The sequence below is a fragment of the Kogia breviceps genome, chromosome 3, assembly GCF_026419965.1.
Source record: "Kogia breviceps isolate mKogBre1 chromosome 3, mKogBre1 haplotype 1, whole genome shotgun sequence".
Taxonomy (NCBI): Eukaryota; Metazoa; Chordata; class Mammalia; order Artiodactyla; family Physeteridae; genus Kogia; species Kogia breviceps.
Genome location: NC_081312.1, coordinates 2,667,814 through 2,689,661, shown reverse-complemented (window position 1 = coordinate 2,689,661; position 21,848 = coordinate 2,667,814). Strand labels below are relative to the sequence as shown.

General features: G+C 47.4%; 1 protein-coding gene across 11 annotated transcripts in view; it reads left to right on the top strand.

Annotated features, from left to right (window-relative positions):
- The window catches only part of TRAF3 (TNF receptor associated factor 3), a 117,951-nt gene that overhangs the window by 32,053 nt on the left and 64,050 nt on the right, over positions 1-21,848 (top strand). For 2 of the 11 annotated variants that reach the window (XM_067027699.1, XM_067027698.1), the window contains exon 2: positions 7,321-7,777. The exons of the other annotated variants lie outside the window; for them this stretch is intronic. The gene's annotated coding sequence lies outside the window, so the exon portion shown is untranslated. The remainder of the gene's footprint in view (positions 1-7,320; positions 7,778-21,848) is intronic. 11 annotated transcript variants of the gene reach the window in all.

Sequence of the window (21,848 nt, the reverse complement as noted above, 5' to 3'; positions counted from 1 at the left end):
GTTGGATTTGGGATATGTTTTGAAGATGGAGCTGACAGTCTTTGCTGATGACTGCGTGTGGGGCATGTGAGGAAGGGGAGGCTTTTATGACCTGAGCAATTGTATGGTGCCATTTACGGAGCCAGGGATTGCTAGAGGTGGGTCAGAGGGGAGGGGGCACCCAGAGTTCAGAAGTGCCTTTCGGGTACTCAACGTGGAGATGTTGAGTTGGTAATGAGGTGTACCCGCCTGGAAATCACGGGGGAGGTGGGGCTGGAGAGACATTTTTGGAGTCAGGAAAAGCTACTTGGACATCAAGCAGGTCAAGTGAGAGCTGACCACTGGATTTGGGGACATGGAGGTCTTTGAGGACTTCGGCAAGAGTGGTGTCGGGAGGCTGCTGTAGTGTGGCGGGTACAAGTTAAGGGAGGATGGGACGTGTGTATCGACAGCTCCTAGAAAGAGTGTGCTCTTGGTGAACAGAAAGATACGGGTGGGGAGCTGGGATAGGCTGCCTCTTCCTCGGGCACTGGTGGGAGTGGCCCTGGAGAGAGGCTGAGGTGGCAGGGGCTGGGGTCCAGGGCCAGGGTGGAGGGGGAGGTCTTGCCCACAGGATCAGGAGAGAAGGCAAAGGAGACTGGCAGGCCTTTCGCTTGGCCGTGGGAGGATGAGAAAAGCTCAGATTGCCTCTGTTTCCAAAAGCTAAGAGTGACAAGGAGGGAAGGGGTGTTGTAGGATGTTGTGGGGTTAAATGTAAACTTTGTATGAATTTTTAACGTGAAACCTAAGACTTCACGAAAGTTGAGTTGCCTCAGAATGCTTACCCTCGGGGTTCTCTCTCCTGTGACTTTGGGTGTATTTTGGTGGAAAAGTTTGAGAAGCCACTTCATTATTGTATTCTATTGTTACGTTGTTAAATCTCACTCCAGGGCTTCCCTGGTGGCGCAGTGGTTGAGAATCCGCCTGCCGATGCAGGAGACACGGGTTCGTGCCCTGGTCCAGGAAGATCCCACATGCCGCGGAGCAACTAAGCCCGTGAGCCATGGCCGCTAGGCCTGCGCGTCCGGAGCCTGTGCTCCACAACAGGAGAGGCCACAACAGTGAGAGGCCTGCATACCGCAAAAAAAAAAAAAAAAAAAAAAAAAAAAAAAAAAAAAAATCTCACTCCAGTGAGTATTTAACCTTAAAGAGTTTGGAATTCACTTACACATTTTGTTACCTTAATAGAGCTTTTGCAGCTGCTCCAAATATCCCTCTGTTGGAGTGAAGTAAGTCAGAAGGTGCATCTTAATAGTTGCTTGGCAAGCACTGCATTCTGCGAGGGGAAGGCCACGGGGGAAGCCACGGGGTGTCTGTAGGTGGAACGCGGCCCTCGATTCCACCCCTTTCCTAGGTAAGGATGTGGAGGAAGGCTGGGCCCCTGGAGTGCCACAGCTTCCAAGGACATTTTGGTGAACTTTTTCCTGTTTTCACAAAGTGATTAACAGCTATGCTGTGCATCTTTTCATTCTGGCAGAGTGGTTTGTGGGAGGGTAGTGCTGTTAGCCAGCCTTTTACGGGACTTAATCAGCCCTGCTGAAAAGCTATTTGTCTTCTTCCCTAGTTATTGCATTGCCTGCTTTCTTTTCTTTCTATACAGCTTTAGTATAATTAAGTCCCCCTTCCCCATTTAGGTCCTTCAACCTCCTCAGTAGAAAGTGCTGTGAACAGTCAGATTCACTTCATGGGGTGGGAGCGTGTGAAACATCGGGGTTCTGGTCCCTCTTTTTGTTGACAGATGAGATGGCTGAGGCTTAGAGGGAGCTTGATTTGTAACTGGAGGTTTATTTGCATGACTAGGTCACATGTCCCTTGCTTCCCAGTTCTCCCACGACCTCCTGGACAATCGTGTGGAGCCTGCTCCTTCCCTCGCCCTGTCTTGAAATCCAGAGCAGGGCTCCCATTCCTGAGGCTGGCTTCCTGCGGGCACTCGGAGGAGAGGCCTTCCCTGACTGCCGTCCGCGTGGCTCCGCTGGAGTGTCTGCACGGGCACCTTCTGGCCTTCAGCTTCTGACCACGGCAGTGTTTACCACGTGCGACGGGGAGCATTCGCTCGGTACTCCCTGAGTTCCATGAAGGCAGGGACTGCAGCCTTGTTTTCAACCTGCAGTATCCAGCCTCTGCTGAGGGGTCTGGCACGCTCGTGCCCAGAAAGTTTGCAAGACAAACAAACGTGTATGTAAATCTAGACTTTTAGTCCGGATTGCTGTTGTCTCCTGGCCATTCGAGGGGGCTCATGTGTCCCTTTTTTCGACAGGGCTTGTCCTGTTGTCATTTAACAGTCCTTTGCTACTCTTGGGGCTGGGGTGTTTTGGAGTTTGGAATTTTGGAGATTTTAGAATGGAATGCGTGAATAGACCACACACACTCGTGGAACATCCTAGGCAGCACCGTGTAATCAGACACTGAGATCTTTGCGGCAGGTGTGTGACCATTCGCGGCCCGTGGGACAGAGGCTGTGGGAGCCCCACGCTGCGCCAGGGCGTGTTATGAACATGTTTTCAGAGCTTTGGGGATTTCGGAATCACAGATAAGGGACCGTGGACCTGTTTGGGTGCGTGGCTGTTTTTCAGGCATTTGTGCCACGTGGGCTGGAAAAGAGGAAAGCACAGTGCCTGTGCTCCCTTGGGGTGCTGTGAGGAGCACACATGGGGAGGGCAGTGCTGGTGGTCACTGGCTTTGCTGTCACCCCCCGCCCTAGCTTTCGGGAAGTGTGCCCCCCGAGGCGCTGGCTGTGGGGCGCCGTGCTGCGGTGCGGGGCGTGTCGGCGGTGGCTGTCCTGCGTCATCCCGGATCCCTTCCCTCGAGCCTGGCCACCTGGCCACAGGTTCAGGACGGAAGAGGGAGGCTCGGACGAGGTGCTGCACGGCACGTGGTCTTCCATTCCAGACCCTGTGCACGTCTGTCCCCTCCATGGTTGCGAATCCAGCCTCACGGCTGCGAGGAGAACTTTGAGGCCCTCAGCTCTGGGGTGACCGGTCTGTACTCTCACACTCTGCCCTCTTGAGCCAAAAGTTTTCAGCATTAGTTGGATTTAATATATGTTTTCTGACTTTTAAAATGTGAGTATAGTTTTATTTTAATGTTTTAAGGATGCATTTTTGATGTAAATAGAAATCTTTAATTTAAAAAGCTTTACCTGCTTTCTGAGATGGTGCTTGTATTTTGAAAAAATGTTTAATTGCCAGGCTGCAGGAAAGCTTGCCTTTTTAAATTAGAAAACAAAGAGCCAATACTGAAATATGTCTAAATATGTGTATTTCAGGCATTTGAAAAGGATATAGGGTGAAATAGTTTGTACTTGAAGCAGGTGTCACTTTGTATCTGAAGTTTTTATGTGGTCTTTGATGAATTATGTAGATTGTATTAACTCTCATCTGAGTATATACATTAAAGATTATTCTTTCAAAAGATTTAGAATTAGTTTTGTCCAAGGTACTGGACTTCAGATTTAATGAGCCATGCCACTGAATCAGAAACACACTTTCAGTCTTTCAGATTTTATGAGATATTATAGTTTTCAAAAAGACTTGTGAGAATGGTCTTTTGCGATATATTTTAAGATAGTTAAGAATAGCGTTTGTATTGTAAAAACTTCCTTCAAGACACATTCTGGGGTTTTATGAGTGATTAATGGTGGCATCACCCAGAGTTTTGTGGTTAATATTTGCAAATAATTTATTTAACAGTGTTTAAAAGAGACTCCCCGGGCTTCCCTGGTGGCGCAGTTGTTGAGAGTCCGCCTGCCGATGCAGGGGACACGGGTTCGTGCCCTGGTCCTGGAAGATCCCACATGCCGCGGAGCGGCTGGGCCCGTGAGGCATGGCCGCTGAGCCTGCGTGTCCGGAGCCTGTGCTCCGCAACGGGAGAGGCCACAACAGTGAGAGGCCTGCGTACCGCAAAAAAAAAAAAAAAAAAAAAAAAAAAAAAAAAGAGACTCCTCCTTGTGTTTTATAGTTACCCTTTTGGGGGGACCAATGTATAACATAAAAAGTATCCAGTGGTATTATCTTTGCTACAGATGTATTATGTTTATAGAATTGGAAATATTTGATTTCTTAGAGTGTGTGTATCAATAGTTTATGTAGTTTAAAATATTTGCGTCTGTATTTCATGTATAGACATATCAGTTTCCCAGTGTAGCCTTTAGAGTATCATAGGAGACTAAGGGTATTTTAAAAGGTCATAATTGAAAAGTTGTGTGTGTTTTAATTACTTGTTTTTTCCTCCCAGGGGTGTTAAAAAAACAAAACAAACACTGAATGTAACATATGAGAAAATGTTAAATGGATGCAATACTGCATGTAAGATTTTCCACAGACGTTTTTATTCACAGTGAGCCACAATGGGAAGGCTCCATTAATCAACACATTAGATGGTGTCATAATTCTGGAAAAACCATTTCACCATAGGGGTGTTTGCAAAAACCGAAGCCATCTCTGCCAGGTTTTGACATTGCTTAGCTATTTAGGTAGCAAGAGACGCAGCGTCAAAACCAGTTTAAAATTACCTATGTTGTCAACATGCAGATTTTCTTTATTCAGTATTTAAACTACGGATTTACCAATCTGAGTAGTTTGAAATACAGTAGCATAAAAAGAATTAGATCTACCAAACCGAAAATGTGTGCATATCTAAAGAAGTTTCTTTTCTTGATTTTGGTTAAGCTAACAGAAGTATCTTCACATCTGTAATTTCTGGTAACTTAATGAGAACACACTGAACTTTTGGGTCACAATAAATTTTCCCATTATGTAAAATATTTTACACACTGGTTGACTCATTGTGAATTGTGAGTAGACATGATTCTCTTCCTGCGGAAAATAGAAACACACATTATTGTAATGATGATTTTAGCCAATTACAGAATTGTGCTTAGGTGGCTATGTTGCCTTCTGTTGGTTGGGTTTTTGAAAACTTTGAGATGGACACACAGCAACGGGAGTGAGTTGGGAGCTCTTTTGCTGGGTGTAGAGGATGTAGTCTTTCTATAAATCTGTTATTTTATATATAGGCTTGTTTTTGTTTTTATGAGTTTTATGTTCAGTCACTGCGTGTGTTTTCTTTGACTATATTGACTTCAAGTCTTATAAATATTTCTGAGTCTTAAAAACCCAAGTGCTCATATTTATTTCATAGTAGAAAGAACTAACGAGTACTTTTCGGGGATGGTGGTGGGGTTGGTAGTTTCCCTAGTGATCATCCTCCCTTGTATTTAAAAGTGCTACATTTGTATATAGGTGTAATTTATATTTTACATTAAATCTAAAATCAATTTTTTTGTTACAGAATGGGTGAACTGTGAGATTTGGGGGAGAGAAAGAGTTACCAAAAATGGTTATGAGTTGTTTTGAACAATGAGACGCTTATTTACAATTATTTGGAAGGGGCACTCCCCAAATAATGCATTTTTGGGGGGCAAAATGAAGACTTGTTATAAGGTGTTCCCTTTTTTCTTTCTTTAATTGAGATGGTGAGCTGCATCTCATTAAGTGATGTTAATTAACCATCAGATGTTTGGCCTTTTGCTTGACTGTGTCTTCTTTTTTTTTTTTTTTTTTTTTTTTTTGGTGGTATGCGGGCCTCTCACTGCTGTGGCCTCTCCCGCCGCGGGGCACAGGCTCCGGACGCGCAGGCCCAGCGGCCATGGCCCACGGGCCCAGCCGCTCCGCGGCACGCGGGATCCTCCCGGACCGGGGCACGAACCCGCATCCCCTGCATCGTCAGGCGGACTCTCAACCACTGCACCACCAGGGAAGCCCTGTGTCTTCTTTTTAAAAGATACCTTTATTGAGATGTCACATAGCATAGAGTTCACCTCTTCTAAGTGTCCAGTTCAGTGGTGTTTAGTATATGCACAGAGTATTGTGCAACCATTGCCTATTCTGGACATTTCATATGAATTGGATCATACAGTATGTGGTCTTTTGTGTCTGGCTTCTTGCACTTAGCATCATGCTTTCAAGATTCATCCATGTTGTAGCATGTGTCAGCAGGCTGTTCCCTTTTGTGGGTGAATAATACTCCTTTGTGTGGGTGCACCACATTTTATGTATTCGTTAAGTCCATTGATAGACATTTGTGTTGTTTCCCCTTTTGGGCTGTTATGAATAGTGCAGCTCGGAACATTCGTGTACAGGTGTTTGTGGGACAGATGTTTTCATTTCTCTTGGGTGTAGACCTAGAGGGGTTTGCATCAGCTTTGACTTACTGTTCAGGTTCCCATTTAAATTTGTAAAGAGGCTTTACTTCTTGTAACTGGGGCCTTTATTGGTGACCTGGTAGCTCCTGTTCCATGTTTGAAGCCCCTGGGCCCTGTTGCCTGGAGAAGCAGCCAGAATTTACAATATCCTTCTTTCCTAAGATCATATCCCATCTGACAGTCATCACAGGGTCTTATCAAATAAGTGTCCCATTAGATTTTTTTGCAGCTAATTAAGCCTGTTCTGCATCCAGGCCAGCCAACTCGTGTCTGTGTTTTTTTTTTTTTTTTTTTTTTTTTCAGTACGCGGGCCTCTCACTGTTGTGGCCTCTCCCGTTGAGGCTCCGGACGCGCAGGCTCAGTGGCCATGGGTCACGGGCCCAGCCGCTCCGCGGCATGTGGGATCTTCCCGGACCGGGGCACGAACCCGTGTCCCCTGCATCGGCAGGCAGATTCTCAACCACTGCGCCACCAGGGAAGCCCTCGTGTCTGTGTTTTATGTTGATATTTTTCTTGTATCCTTCTCCCTGCTTCTTCTTGGGGACACCCTTTGTTCTTCGGCCCCAGCAGCACAAGGAGTGACTGAGTGATTTGTCTGTGTATTTTCCCTTCAGGCAGTATACGCTTACTCCTTTGGCTTTTTTTACGGTAATTTTGGTAACTGGGTTGTCTATTTTTGAAGTAGTAAACACCTTAAGATAGTAGTGATACTCTTGAGCATTTTCTTAAGTATCCAAATGAGACCTATAGGGATGTTTCCATAATTTGTATCAAATTCATATAAATGTACATTAGCAATATTAGCTAATTGCCTGAGTTAGTTATGAATTTCGTTATTGCTCTTTAATAAAGGAGCAGGTTGTGCCGTGGTCATTCCAATTAATGGGGAGAGCCCTTCAGGTCTCTCATCATGTATTTAAACTGAGTTAAGGTTGGAAGAGTAATTATTGAGTGCTTTGTGGATACTGGCTTTATTTTGTGACAGTTGTGCCTTACATTTTGAGAAGCTTATGCTTTCAGGAACCTTCTGCATGCATTAAAGCAGTTAATCAGTTCAACTCTGTGCGGTTTGTAGGATAAGTGTTACTCCTTTCCTACAGACGAGAGATTCCAGATTAGGAAGCAGAGCCATCGGTTGGGAGCCGGTGTTAGAGGGAGCAGGGTGTGCGGGAGCGGGCCCTGCCCTCACGAGGAGGGCCGTGTGAAGTCCAGAGCCCACAGCCAGGCGGCCCTGCTTGAACGCCCGGCGGTACACCTGAAAAATTCCTTCTCGTGTTCGAGTCCGGCCGCCTCAGCGTGCAGTGGAGACGGTAGGACGCCGCTGCCCGGCGGGTGGGCGGGGCCTGGCTCTGTGCACTGCTGGGCCTGGCTCGCTGCCCTTGGCTTTCAGATGGCAGACCTGGGAGGCGGGTGCTGTGTGGCCCCGTAGCGGCCCCCCCGCCCAGCCCGCCGCCGCTGGCCCTCGAGACCCCGGCCCCACGCAGCTCTCAGCCCCGGGCCGCTGTCGCCCCTCCCGCACCTCGAGGATTGCTTGTCCGGGAAGCACAGAGTCTTGAGGTAAGACCCCTGCCAGCTCCTCCAGACCCTCCTGGGAGAGACCGCTCGGGCCAGAGCCCCGGGTTCTGGCGACCCAGGCTCAGGTTTCCGAGGAGCTGACGAGTTGTTTGACAGCAGTGCGGCCTCAGAGAGCCACCTTGAGCCCCGATTTGAAAGGTGGCATCTGGAGGAGCATCTGGGGGGAGTGCCTGACGGGTGCCTAAATGTGCCGGGAGGCGCATCATGGAAGTTCCTCTGCGTCCATTAAACCACTCTAGTGGGTCTCTGTAAAGCAATGAGAAACGTCCTCACGCTGTCTCTTTCTACCTTCCCTTCTGATCATCCACCTTGTGCTGTGAGATGATCCGGCCAGTCAGGAATTCACACGTGAGGTGCCTCTGGTTTGGTCTGAGATATTCATTTATTCACGTCACGCCTTTCTGGGGAGAGATGGGGGTGGGAAGGCTACAGCATTTCCATAAATGAGCTCCCTCCTGCTCCCCTGAGTGAAGCCCCAGGGAGGCACCCTCTTCTCCAGGGGTTGCTGCTGGGCCTGGGCCCGGTGCCTGTGGTGAGGCTGTGGCCTGTGGAGCCGGAGCTGCGGGGTGTGACTCCTGGGCCTCCCACCTGGCCCGTAGCTGAGCTCCTCTGCGCCCCAGGGGCAGGGGACGCGGGAGCTCCTCGGCGAGGAGCAGGGGGCTGCCCCGTGGGGCCGACGGCCGTACCGGTGATGTGCTGGGCCCTGCAGACATGCATTGTCACTTCCTTATAGTGTGGTCGCCACTAGGGCCCATGGGAGCCCAGCGGAAGGGTCCTGGCTGCTGGGGGTGGGAAGGGAGCTGGTGAGGACTTCCTGGAGGAGAAGATTCCGGAGCCTGAGGAGTGAGGGGAATCGGGGACAGAAGGAAGGCAGAGCAGGGTTCTCCCCCGAGAGAAGGGCAGGCTGTTTGCGGGGAAGCCACGGGCCGGGTCCTGCCGCTAGATGGGGGGGTGGCCAGTAGTAGGGTCCCTGACTTGCTGGTTCCCTCACCTGGTCCGTTACCTGGTCAGCGTCGCGCTCGGCAGCTTCCATGGTAACCTCGCCGGGAGGTGGCGGCTGGAGCCGCAGGGGGACCGCTGCTGTGTACTGAGGGGCCTGGTGCAGGGCCGCCCTGTTCCGTTCAGAATCTGCCACCTCCGCTTGGTGGCCGTGCCCCCAGGGCGAGTGTGTGCTTCAGGGACCGGGTGCTTGGGTGTCTCTCGGGGCGGCCGTGAGGGTCTGACGGACTTCAGGACGGAGCCTGCAGGCGCTTTCGCTGGGGACTCGCTGGCACGTGCCGAGGAACGCTGCACCATTTTGAGGGTGTTCTCCCCTCATCGCCACGTTTTCTCAGCGGGGGGCACATCCTTTAGCTCCTGTTAGATGTTCTTCCTCATAGAACCTTGCCCTGGAACCCCACACCGGCTCCAGTTCCGTCTCTCCCCGGCTGCGCTGCCCTCCCCCACATCCCAGTCCTCAAGCCTGGAATGACTTGTCCTCCGTGTGTCACCCCACTGGAGAGCCCCTCGCCATCAGGACAGTGAGCTCGGCCTGACTCATGTCCTTTCACAGGTGGCACGTGGTTAATGCTCACTAAGTAAACGGAATCAACGAAGATGAAAGGTCACTTAGTAAGCATGCCACTCTCTTAAGTGTCTTTTTCTGAGTTTGGTTGTACGGGCAATGGTTTAATATTTCAAGCACGCTGTCTGAGAAGGTAGCTGAGTGTGGAAGGTGATCGCTGCCACTGAGGCACTAGAAGTGCTTGCTGCGCTTGCATCTTCTGGAGTGAAAGCCCTGGTTGGTTCCCAGGAGCTCCTCCGTCGGGCTCTGAAGCTGGTGGTAGGCAGCAGATGTGCAGGATTCTCACCGGGACTACTTGAGCATTAAAGATGGTGTGTCATCACGCACATTTCATTAATTTCCGCATTTTCACACAGCACAGTACATTGTCAGAGCAATCCTCCTGCGAAAACCACGAACTAATCAGCCTTTAGGAAACAGGTTGGAAATCTAGACATACCGCACCCCCCAAGGTTTCTACAACATTTTTTAAGAAGATCTTTACCAAATCTTTGTGATTCAGAAGGCAGCTCTCTGTGCTGGAGAGTCTCTCTCCAGCGCTCTTGCTTCTGAGGTTGGTAGCTTGCGGAAAGACTGCAGTGCAGCGGTTGCCCAAGTCCCTGCTGATACGGCAACAACCAGCAGGGAGGCCTTTTGCTCCCCTTCACAGCTGCTACCTGAGGCCTGCAGTCTGAAGGAGGGGTGACGAAGGGGGTGCTCCCCTGGACTTAGCCGTTTAGTGATAAGGACAGAGGCAATTTTGTGGACACCGTGCCAGCACAGGCATGTCCTGCAGCAGCTCTGTTAAGTTCCCGCTGCGGTGGGCTGCCTGGGGATGTGAGGCTGAAGATGCCTTTGCAGGTTGTGCACGGTAATTTTGTTTTCGTCTCTGTGTTCATGGTGGATTATGAGAAGGTAAGGGACTTTAAAGACCATGCACGGTGTGTATTTTAAATGTTTATCAATGTCCCTGGTGAAAGTAAAGAACTATGACTGAGTAGATCTCTTCTGAACCTGAGAAATAAAACTTTGATTTCTTATTAAAGACAGTCTGGACGTTTGAATAACTACCTTATTTGTGTTGACAAATGCCCTCTAAATAAATTAAAGATGTTTTTTAAAGAGATCTGCTTTTTCTTTGACTTGCTAACATGGTCGAATTCCAGAGATGTAGCTATGGATGTAGTATGTTTGTTTCTTTAGCTTAAGCAACGACAGTTTCATGAATCTGGCATGGAACATTTTGTTTTATAAAATCTCAACCATATGGTGGTGGCTGATGAAGTCTGATTTCCTTAGTTCTTATCTGCCTTCAGATGAGCATTTTCAATGTGTGCAGCCCTGTCCTTATCCTGGGGTGAGTTGGATGCTACCTCCAGCTGTTCTGCTTTGTTTATCTAAGAGACAGGGTGAGAGTCAGAACTCAGATTTATTTTGCTATGAGTTGGTGGCCCCAAACTGTATTAAATGCATTACGGGTGGTAATTTATATGTGCAACGCCTAGAAATATAATGTCATGGTTACCATGGCGACTGCATGCATTCTGAAAAGCTTATGAATGGGTTCTGAACCTTCTGGCATTTTAAGTGAGATGTTCCAGCTGAGAGCCTACATTCATGATCAGTGTAAATAAATTCAGCTTCCCTTGAGCAGCACATCCTTTCTCTTCGGTTACCAGAGTTGTCCCTTCGGCCCAGTTCTTCCTCTGGTGACATCTGCCTTGGTCTCTTGGTTCCTGGCAACAGACTGTGGCCGAGAGATGGTTTTCTGCTTGAGGTTGGGGACTAGCCTGTGTGCGTGCGGTATCCCGGCCTTCCGTGGGCGGGCGGCGTAGAATGGACTGGCACAGCCATGCCTCCTGGGGGCTGGCGTCCTCGACACACCCACAGCACGGCCCCAGCCCTGCGTGCTGCTGAGGTTCTGGCAGAGCTCTCTCCATCTGAAGAGCTTCTTCCCAGCAACACACCCCAGGGCGCCAGGAGAGCGTGACTTCCAGAGAGGGGGCCCCACCTATTTCTGCCTCCAGGATATCAGGATGGCTGGCTTTGGAGGGGGAGGCCCAAGTTAGAAGGACTCACATTCAAAGTGCCAAACTTGTGAAAATAATAAACGAAGGCCTGTTCTCTTCATCACCGAAGGATCGTTTGCTGGTTGTTAGAAATATGTGTAGCGGGCTTCCCTGGTGGCGCAGTGGTCGAGAGTCCGCCTGCCGATGCAGGGGACACGGACGGGTTCGTGCCCCGGTCCGGGAAGATCCCACATGCCGCGGAGCGGCTGGGCCCATGAGCCGTGGCCGCTGAGCCTGCACGTCCGGAGCCTGTGCTCTGCAACGGGAGGGGCCACGACAGTGAGAGGCCCGCGTACCACAAAAAAAAAAAAAATGTGTAGCATAGTTTGTTTGAAAACCAGTTGCCCTGCGCATTTAAACTGTATTGATATCTTGATTGCGTGGGACTGAAGTATCTGTTTGCTAATATTTTGCAAGAGGTGCCCAGACAGCCTGCTGCCAGGGGGGCTGAGGTCTGGGGCAGCCCTGGGGACGAGGACGGCTGCTGAGGCTCTCGTTCCTGAGCTTAGCCCCACTGGTTCGGGAGGACAGTTCACCCTTGCAGAGAGCTCATTTTTGTTGTTAACAAACATTCAGATCATACAGTTTGAACTTTCAACTTGAAGGAGAGTTGACCTCTCAGGCTCATGTCAGTGGGTGTGTTGCAGTGACTCACCTACAAGCCTCAGTTAGGAATCTTCATCTAATTCACTCCCTTTATTTTACAGATGAGGAAACTGAGGCCCAGAGAAGTTATGCCACTTGGTTAAGGTCCCAAAGCGGTGAGAACCAGGTCTAGGATCAGAAACCTGGCTCTCTGTCCTCCTCAGGATCGCTCTCTTGACAGAAGAGGTTTGCTCTCCGTTCACCATTTTTTACTTTCCTTTTACGGAAAAGAGGCCTATCATAATAACTGGAATAGCACTCTCTAATTTGTAACTTAAAAAATCCCTACCTTCCCTTCCTTCCTTCTTCCATCAGTCATTGAGCAGCTTCTGCTCACTGTGCTGGAGACTTCGGGGATGGGGGTGGAGGAGGGCACACCCTGTACCCCCAGGCTGCGCTCTGTGCTGAGACCGGAGCACACAGCCTGGGTGTCGAGACGAATTCTACCTCCACAGCTGCACTTTCGCCTGCCTGCGGTATTTTCCAGCGAAGCTAAGTGCCCAGCAGTCACCAGGGGTGAACCTGAATCATCACCTTTCGAATCAAGGTCACGATACTGTATTTACTAAGGCAGAACAACATAGCAGTATTAGGTGCAGCTTACAAGTCACAGCTTATTGCAAGTAATAAGAGGTTCGGCTCACAGGGCTTGAAATACCACTTGATACGCCAGATGCCGGTTCACCCAGATTTTTAATTTGCCAGTCTTCAAGAAGATTGGGCTTGTATTACAGCCTGTATTTTCCTAAATGGCCTCAGTGACACCTCCCATCCTGTGGACTGTCTCACAGTGGGACTTTGGCCGGGTGGTGGGTCTCAGTTCCTTCTCTATGAACCTGGGCCAGGTGTGTGACCTGCCGCACCCAGTAGTAGGGCAGAAGTGATGCTGTGTGACTTGCAAGCTAGGTCTTTAAAAATTCAGGTTTTGCCTGGCTTCTCTTCTGGGGACACTTGCTGTGGGGAAAGCCATGCTGTGAAGCCCAGCTAACTCGGGCTGGAAGAGCACATGGCAAGGCCCTCAGGGAGCCCTTCTGAGGCCCCAGTCAGCAGCCTCCTGGGAGGAGGAGAGAACTTAGGCACCTGCCTTTTGGAGATAATTTGCATAACATAAACTCTACCCTGTTATAGTGTACAGTTCAGTAGTTTTTAGTATATTCCCAGTTGTTCATCTGGAACAGTTTTTATCACCTCAAAATGATAATCAAAAAAAAAAACACAAAATGATAATCAGACTCTTAATCTAATTTATTCAACAGACAAGTACAAATGAAAGATTAGGATTCCTGTGCATTATGTTAAATTGTGGTGCTGGGTGTCTAGGACCTAGGAGGCACTCGGGCCCATGTTTGCTGATACGTGAACTCAGATTGAAGCGTGAAGATGATAACCTGACAGGTTGAATTGGGTTTGGCTGCAGCGCTTGGAGCATCTGTTGTGTGCACGGGAGTTCACCCTGGGTGTTTGGCAAGAGGTGAGCCTTGAACTGGGTTTTCATGGAGGGGAAGTAAGGAAAACGTTTGAGGGACAGAGACTGTGCTACAGTGGGAAAGACATCTCTGGCTGGCTCCCTGTCAGAGGAGAAGGGAGCACAGGGTGTTTGCTGGGCGGGGCCAGGTTCAGGCGTGTGCTGTGCCTTCGCGCTCCCGCCCCTCCCGTGGGTGTGTGCTGTTCCCTTTCACGCGTGCACACGCAAAAGCTGGCCTCCCGGGCAGAAGGAAGCCGAGGCATGGCCCAAAGAGGAAAGGGCTGCTGACAGCCTAGACCAGGGGTCAGCACACTTCTTCTGTAGTGGGCCAGATAGTAAATGTTTTAGTCTTTGTGGGCCAGTCCTGGGTCTCTGCTGTTGTAGGACATACGTATAGCAATGAGCATGGCTGTGTTCCAGCAAAACTAGTTACAAGACGGTGGACCCCAGTTTGCCTGCCTCTGGCCTACATGAATCCATCCGAGCCACCTGCCTGGTCAGTGGTCCTGACGCAGACGTGGCTTGTGTCGCCCATCTCCTGCTCAGGCTTCGAGGCCGTCGGGACAGCTAGTTCTCGGCCCCTGGCTGCTGCCCCGGCATGGAGAGCTTCATCAGGGCAGCCCGCACCTCCCTCAGCGTTGGATCTCTGGCTCAGTACACAGTAGGAACTCAGCAGTGTTTGAAGCCCCTGAAAAGTGAGAGGGCTGTCGCAGGTTTGGGTGGGGGCGGAGGTGGTAAGCCAAGAGGACAGAAGGAATAAGGCCAGTGGGTAGGTCCAGTAGTTTCTGGACCCCATTGCTTACAGGCATGTGGTAGAATGTGGGGGAATCTGGAACGGTTTGGCCCTGCATGGAGAGCCCAGCACCCAAGGCATTCATTCCACTTAAGTGAGATTAAATTACCTTTCAAGAGAGCTGCCTCAGGAGCCTTAGAAGTAACCTTTCAGGTGGAGAACATTCCTGCTTTTAAATCTTGGGAAACACTGTGGGGTTTTTTGTTTTTGTTTTTTAATGAGGAATCATGTAACCTAGGTGCCTTACCTAAGAGCCTAATAATCAGGTCTCTAAAGCAAGTGCCTTAGCAAACAACAAGGTGTTCAGCTCCCCAGGTAGTTTAATTTTTTTTTTTTTTTTTGCGGTACGCGGGCCTCTCACTCTTGTGGCCTCTCCCGTTGCGGAGCACAGGCTCCGGAAGCACAGGCTCCGGACGCACAGGCTTAGTGGCCATGGTTCATGGGCCCAGACGCTCTGCAGCATGTGGGGTCTTCCCGGACCGGGGCATGAACCCGTGTCCCCTGCATTGGCAGGCGGACTCTCAACCGCTGCGCCACCAGGGAAGCCCACCCCGCCCCCAGGTAGTTTAGAGGAGATAAAGCCCCAGAGGGAAAAGCCTACACACTCATGAACTGTTGACCCCTGTTCATGTCCAGACAAGGAGTAGCCACTCATTTATAGTACGTGCATCAGACACTGGTGTTAGAAGCCTGTGATCAACTAACAATGAATTCAACAGTATAATCTCATTTAAATTGTTCTTTGGCTTAGAAGAATAAAAATTACTTTAATTGAAGAAAAAAAGTATCTTGACTTGTCAAAAAAATGATATTCGGGCTTCCCTGGTGGCACAGTGGTTGGGAGTCCGCCTGCCGATGCAGGGGACATGGGTTCGTGCCCCGGTCCAGGAAGATCCCACATGCTGCAGAGCGGCTGGGCCTGTGAGCCGTGGCCGCTGAGCCTGCACGTCCAGAGCCTGTGCTTCGCGGCAGGAGAGGCCACAACAGAGAGTCCCATGTACCGCAAAAAAAAAAAAAAAGATATTCAATTAAAAATGACAATTTCACAGCCCTGCATATGTTACAAAATGGCATTTCACAGGCAAACTCATTAATTAGGGTTATTTTGCAAGGGTCTTCAGACCCTCAGATCGGGGTAAGCCCCCCTTTCAGGTGCTTCCCTTGGGACTTGTGCTCGGCCATAGGACATCGGTGTAACAAGGTGACTTCTGTCTTCTGAGTGACCACTTTTGTTCCTGAATACACAGCTCACAGAGAAAGTGTTAGGATGGGGCTTGGGTTTGCCGCACCGTGAAGACACGCCTCCTTGTTACTCTCCATGATGGAAGACATGGATTGTGAAATGTTAAAACCTCAAGAAATTATTTCGCTCAGTCCCTCCCTGCCAGCCCTCTGTTTCACTGAAACCCACCCCAGAGGGGAGAGTCTGACCCCTGGCCTCTGGGCTCCTGTCCAGCCTCCCGGGGTGACCTTCATCCTCCAACCCCAGCCATGGGTCTTGTTGCCCAGAGTATAGGAATCTTTCTTAGCTTGGAACCTTAAGTCCAAACCCACAAGAACATTGCTTCCTTTTTTATTCTGCCTGGGGTTTTCAGAACGTCTAATAACGCCGGACAGTTTTATCATTCATCATCATGAGTCGTGTGGCTTATTACAGCTTGCAGCTACAGATCTCGGAGAGCAAATTCATTTTCTACATTCAGATTTGCTCATCTAAAAATTCTGTTTATAATATTAATTTAGAACAAGGCTTCTGTTATGAGTTGTGGAAAAACAGCTCCTGTATCCCCTTTAATAAAGATATTTTTGAAATGTAATTTAATGTGTGGAAGTGAATTACTATTCAGGTTTTAGTTTGTTGCTTGGAAAGAAGTGTGAGAAGAAAAGCATCTTTTTTATTTTCTTTTCTTGTTTTTTGGCCGCACCTCACAGCTTGTGGGATCTTAGTTCCCCAACCAGGGACTGAACCCGGGCCCTCAGCAATGAGAACGCAGGGTCCTAACCACTGGACCACCAGGGAATTCCTGAGAAGTATCTCTTTCTATTTTTATTTCTTTAAATATTTTTTATTTTTGGCTGCATTGGGTCTTCGTTGCTGCACGTGGGCTTTTCTCTAGTTGCGGCGAGCGCGGGCTACTCTTCGTTGTGGTGCGAGGGCTTCTCATAGCGGTGGCTTCTCTTGCTGCAGAGCACGGGCTCTAGGTGCGCAGGCTTCAGTAGTTGTGGCACGTGGGCTCAGTAGTTGTGGCTCACGGGCTCTAGAGCGCAGGCTCAGTAGTTGTGGTGCACGGGCTTAGTTGCTCCGCAGCATGTGGGATCTGCCTGGACCAGGGCTTGAACCTGTATCCCCTGTGTTGGTAGGTGGATTCTTAACCACTGCACCACTAGGGAAGTCCGAAAAGTATCTTTTTTTTTTTTTTTTTCCACGGTATGCGGGCCTCTCACTGTTGTGGCCTCTCCCGCTGTGGAGCACAGGCTCCGGACACGCAGGTTCCGGAATTGCAGGCTCAGTGGCCATGGCTCACGGGCCCAGCCGCTCCGCGGCATATGGGATCTCCCGGACTGGGGCACGAACCCGTGTCCCCTGCATCGGGAGGCAGATTCTCAACCATTGCGCCACCAGGGAAGCCCCGAAAAGTATCTTTTTAACAAACACATTTTCTAAGCTCTGGCCAGCAACCCACTCATTCAATTAATATTTATCAAGCACTAGTATTTATCAATATAGTATATTATTATATTTGTATATGTATTTACATCCTTGTGCTAAATATATGTTAGTGTCTTTATGTATATGTTGTACACTTACTATATACATAAATGTATAAACACTAATTGTATATACATATGTGTACACACTCATTAAAATCAAGGAGAAGTATAGCAAAAAGTTCAATACCCTAGAATTATATGGGATTTTTTTCCCTGTAAAACCTTTAAAATGAGCTATTGAGTTGATGTACAAGCCACTTTTTAATCTGAGAATGTCAGAAATAGTTAATTCCTACCGATCCTTCAGCTTATGGCTTAGACACACTCTCCTCAGGGAGGCCTTCCCTGCACCCACGCCGGGGGTCGCTGGCACATTCATCACTTGCTTCCCTTGGGCAGTTTTCACGTCTCGTGCACGCACACCCACAGATACTTGTGTCCCTCCCCCAGGCAGCAGCTCTGGGCGGCAGGGCCCTGCCCTCCTTGTCCCCTGCTCCTGGCACGGTGCCTGCGTCACCCCGGCACTAGGCTGCATGCTGGGTTCCAAGTGAGACTGGGCACCAGAGTTTTCCTCTGAGGGGGTTGTCGTGCTCTGCATCGACCTTTCCTTTGTAGGGCAGTCTTCGAAGTTTTCAAGTGTTTTCTCATTCAACCAAGAAATCTTTCTTCCATGACTAACTTCTTATTTTTTCAAATGATTGAATACTTCTATTTTCTCCCTCCTCCAAGGAGTTGGAAACTACTAAGAACAGATGACTTTGTATGGGTCCTTCCTTCTTTTGCTCTTCCCTCAAGTTCTTCTTCATGTAAGTGGACAAATATATTGTAAGGATAGCAGATTCAGATGGATCCTTCTAATTTAAGGATAGAGAGTTTTGAGGAGAATGAGGAAGTTTTGAGAAACGAGTAAAACCTGCCCTGGTGCTGTGGATTCTTTATAGGAAGTTCTCTTTCGTTTTCCTCATGGCAGGTGCTAGACTGTGAGAAGGGACCTACCATTCAAAAATATTTATCAGGCACTTATGGCCCCTGGGGTCAGACAAGCCTAGCTTTCGTCCCAGCTGCCCCGGACCATCTGGGGCTCAGCCGGGTGCCGCGTGCAGGTGCCCCACTCCCTGCACTTCGTCAGGGCACGCTCCACTTGCTGGTGCTCTGCTGGCGTCGCTCAGCAGCACTGCTTTAACCTACAGATAAAGATTTATTTTCGTATTATTCCGATAGAAGATTGTATTAATGTAGGCACTTTATTCGTATAAAAGGTGTTGACAGTAGAATATTTTGTGTTCAAAATAGTGATTAATTTTGGGGGAAACCTAAGGGATTTGATGTTGCATAACAAATCTCTATTTAAATTCACTGAGTAAACTGCAGTGAATCGTAACTATATTAAGCCGAAGCCAACACTGCAGAATAGAGTTTCTTTGAAAGAACAATTGGATGAAAATTTCAAGGTGACTTGGAAAGGTTTCACGCTTTTGTATAACTCTAAGTTAAAATAATATGATCGGTCTGATGCCACATAGGAAACTTTGTACTGGTGGGTCTAGCAATCGTAGCAGCAGGGGTCACATTTGATTAGGAAGTAGATTTATTCTAGAGGGTTTATGTAGCATAAAGAATGTTAAATTCAAAGAGATCGTAGCGATATTTAAGATATCACTGGATATCTTAAATTTTCAACTTGACTCTGTCAAAATATTTCTGACATTTTGTATTTTAAGACTAAAGTAAGTATGCAGTGGTAATGGATGTTTGGTCATGATTTCAGGCAAGTAAGACTTCAGAGAAACCTATCACAAGGCCAGAAACGAAACGAAACTCACCCTTGCCTTGTAGTTCCAAACCATGGCATGTGTTACCCAAGGGTAGTTTTAACTCTGTTACCCAGTAGCTTGGGGTAGTCATTTTATTCTTAAGTAGCTCTTTGCCTCCTCCTTGTTCAAATCCATTTGGATAATGCTTTTCAAAAGTAAGCAAAATAATTCTGGTCAATTCTCATATTAAAGTGGCTAGAAACTAAGCAAATGATTATTTAAATGGTGTGAGAAAATTCATTTTAGCTTAGCCAAGGTCTCAGTACCTTCCTTGAAGTCTGAAGTGGCCTTACTTGGTTCAGCTAAGGGTGCTTTTTTTTTGGTGCATCTGGTTGTGAGTGCCATTTGTTAGTCCTAAGGGAATACTGAAACCCAGGGATGTCAATGCTGAAATTCAAAGCAACGAAAAAAGATGCCTGGTTTTAACAAAAAGGACAAATACATCTGTTAGGCATTACTGATGTCTTGAGAATTTTGAGGAAGAAATAGAAAATATGAACAGACCAGTCACAAGTAATGAAATTGAAACTGTGATTTAAAATCTTCCAACAAACAAAAGTCCAGGACCAGATGGCTTCACAGGTGAATTGTATTTCCTCTTTGATTCCTTCAGCGATCTCTTGGTTATTTAGTAACGTATTGTTTAGCCTCCATGTGTTTGTGTTTTTTACATTTTTTTCCCTGTAATTCATTTCTAATCTCATAGCGTTGTGGTCAGAAAAGATGCTTGATATGATTTCAATTTTCTTAAATTTACTGAGGCTTGATTTGTGACCCAAGATGTGATCTATCCTGGAGAATGTTCCGTGCACACTTGAGGAGAAAGTGTAATCTGCTGTTTTTGGATGGAATGTCCTATAAATATCAGTTAAATCTATCTGGTCTGTTGTGTCATTTAAAGCTTCTGTTTCCTTATTTATTTTCATTTTGGATGATCTGTCCATTGGTGTAAGTGAGGTGTTAAAGTCCCCCACTATTATTGTGTTACTGTCGATTTCCTCTTTTATAGCTGTGAGCAGTTGCCTTATGTATTGAGGTGCTCCTATGTTGGGTGCATATATATTTATAATTGTTATATCTTCTTCTTGAATTGATCCCTTGATCATTATGTAGTGTCCTTCCTTGTCTCTTGTAACATTCTTTATTTTAAAATCTATTTTATCTGATATGAGTATAGTTACTCCGGCTTTCTTTGATTTCCATTTGCATGGAATATCTTTTTCCATCCCCTCACTTTCAGTCTGTATGTGTCCCTAGATCTGAAGTGGGTCTCTTGTAGACAGCATATAGATGGGTCTTGTTTTTGTATCCATTCAGCAAGCCTGTGTCTTTTGATTGGAGCATTTAATGCATTCACATTTAAGGTAATTACTGATATGTATGTTCCTCTGACCATTTTCTCAGTTGTTTTTGGTTTGTTCTTGTAGGTCCTTTTCTTCTCTTGTGTTTCCCACTTAGAGAAGTTCCTTTAGCATTTGTTGTAGAGCTGGTTTGGTGGTGCTGAATTCTCTTAGCTTTTGCTTGTCTGTAAAGCTTTTGATTTCTCCATCAAATCTGAATGAGATCTTACCGAGTAGAGTAATCTTGGTTGTAGGTTCTTCCCTTTCATCCCTTTAAATATGTCATGCCACTCCCTTCTGGCTTATAGAGTTTCTGCTGAGAAATCAGCTGTCAACCTTATGGGAGTTCCCTTGTATGTTATTTGTCGTTTTTCCCTTCCTGCTTTCAATAATTTTTCTTTGTCTTTAATTTTTGCCAGTTTGATTGCTGTGTGTCTTTGCGTGTTTCTCCTTGGGTTTATCCTGTATGAGACTCTCTGCACTTCCTGGACTTGGGTGGCCGTTTCCTTTCCCATGTTAGGGAAGTTTTCGACTATAACCTCTTCAGATATTCTCTCAGGTCCTTTCTCTCTCTCTTCTCCTTCTGGGATCCCTATAATGCGAATGTTGTTACATTTAATGTTGTCCCAGAGGTCTCTTAGGTTGTCTTCCTTTCTTTTCATTCTTTTTCTTTATTCTGTTCCACGGCAGTGAATTCCACCATTCTGCCTTCCAGGTCACTTATCTGTTCTTCTGCCTCAGTTATTCTGCTATTGATTCCCTCTAGTGTAGTTTTCATTTCAGTTATTGTATTGTTCATCTGTTTGTATTTTCTTTAATTCTTCTAGGTCTTTGTTAAACATTTCTTGCATCTTCTCGATCTTTGCCTCCATTCTTTTTCCAAGGTCCTGGATCATCTTCACTATCATTATTCTGAATTCTTTTTCTGGAAGGTTGCCTGTCTCCACTTCATTTAGTTGTTTTTCTGGGGTTTTATCTGGTTCCTTCATCTGGTACATAGCCCTCTGCCTTTTCATCTTGTCTGTCTTTCTGTGAATGTGGTTTTTGTTCCACAGACTGCAGGATTGTAGTTCTTCTTGCTTCTTCTGTATCCTGGATAACATTTTAAAGATAATTTGAGTATGCAAATGGCAAATCTGATTTTGCAGCATAAATCTGTATTGATTCCCACGACATCCTGAGTCAGTGAGCACGCCTCTGTTGGTGCAGTCTATCTGGTAACAGACACGGATGTTAAGCACATGGGTTCCAGGGGCAGACTGATCCCTGACTTGCTAATGTGTAATGTTGCAAAGTTGCTGAATCTTTGTGTTTCAATTTCCTCATCTCTACAGTGGAGTGGAAAAATGAGAAAGGTATTTGTAGAGTTGTGAGGAATAAATGAATAACTAAAAGATTAAATTAATACTAACTAGTAAAAACTGTGACTAATGTGTATTGAGTGCTTCCTGTGGGGTAGGCACTTTCTAAGTGCTGAGGATACAAACCTGACAGAGACACAGTTGTGTCTTCAGGAGGCTCACAGTCAGGTGGGAGGGAGAAGGAAGCAAGGCTGGTACAGGCTCGTACGTGTTGTGATGGGTGTCCTCCTCATACAGTACAGACCAGGGTTTGAGGAGGGTGACTTTCCCTGGGAAGGGAAGGTTCACAGAAATACGCGAGTTTAAGCCCA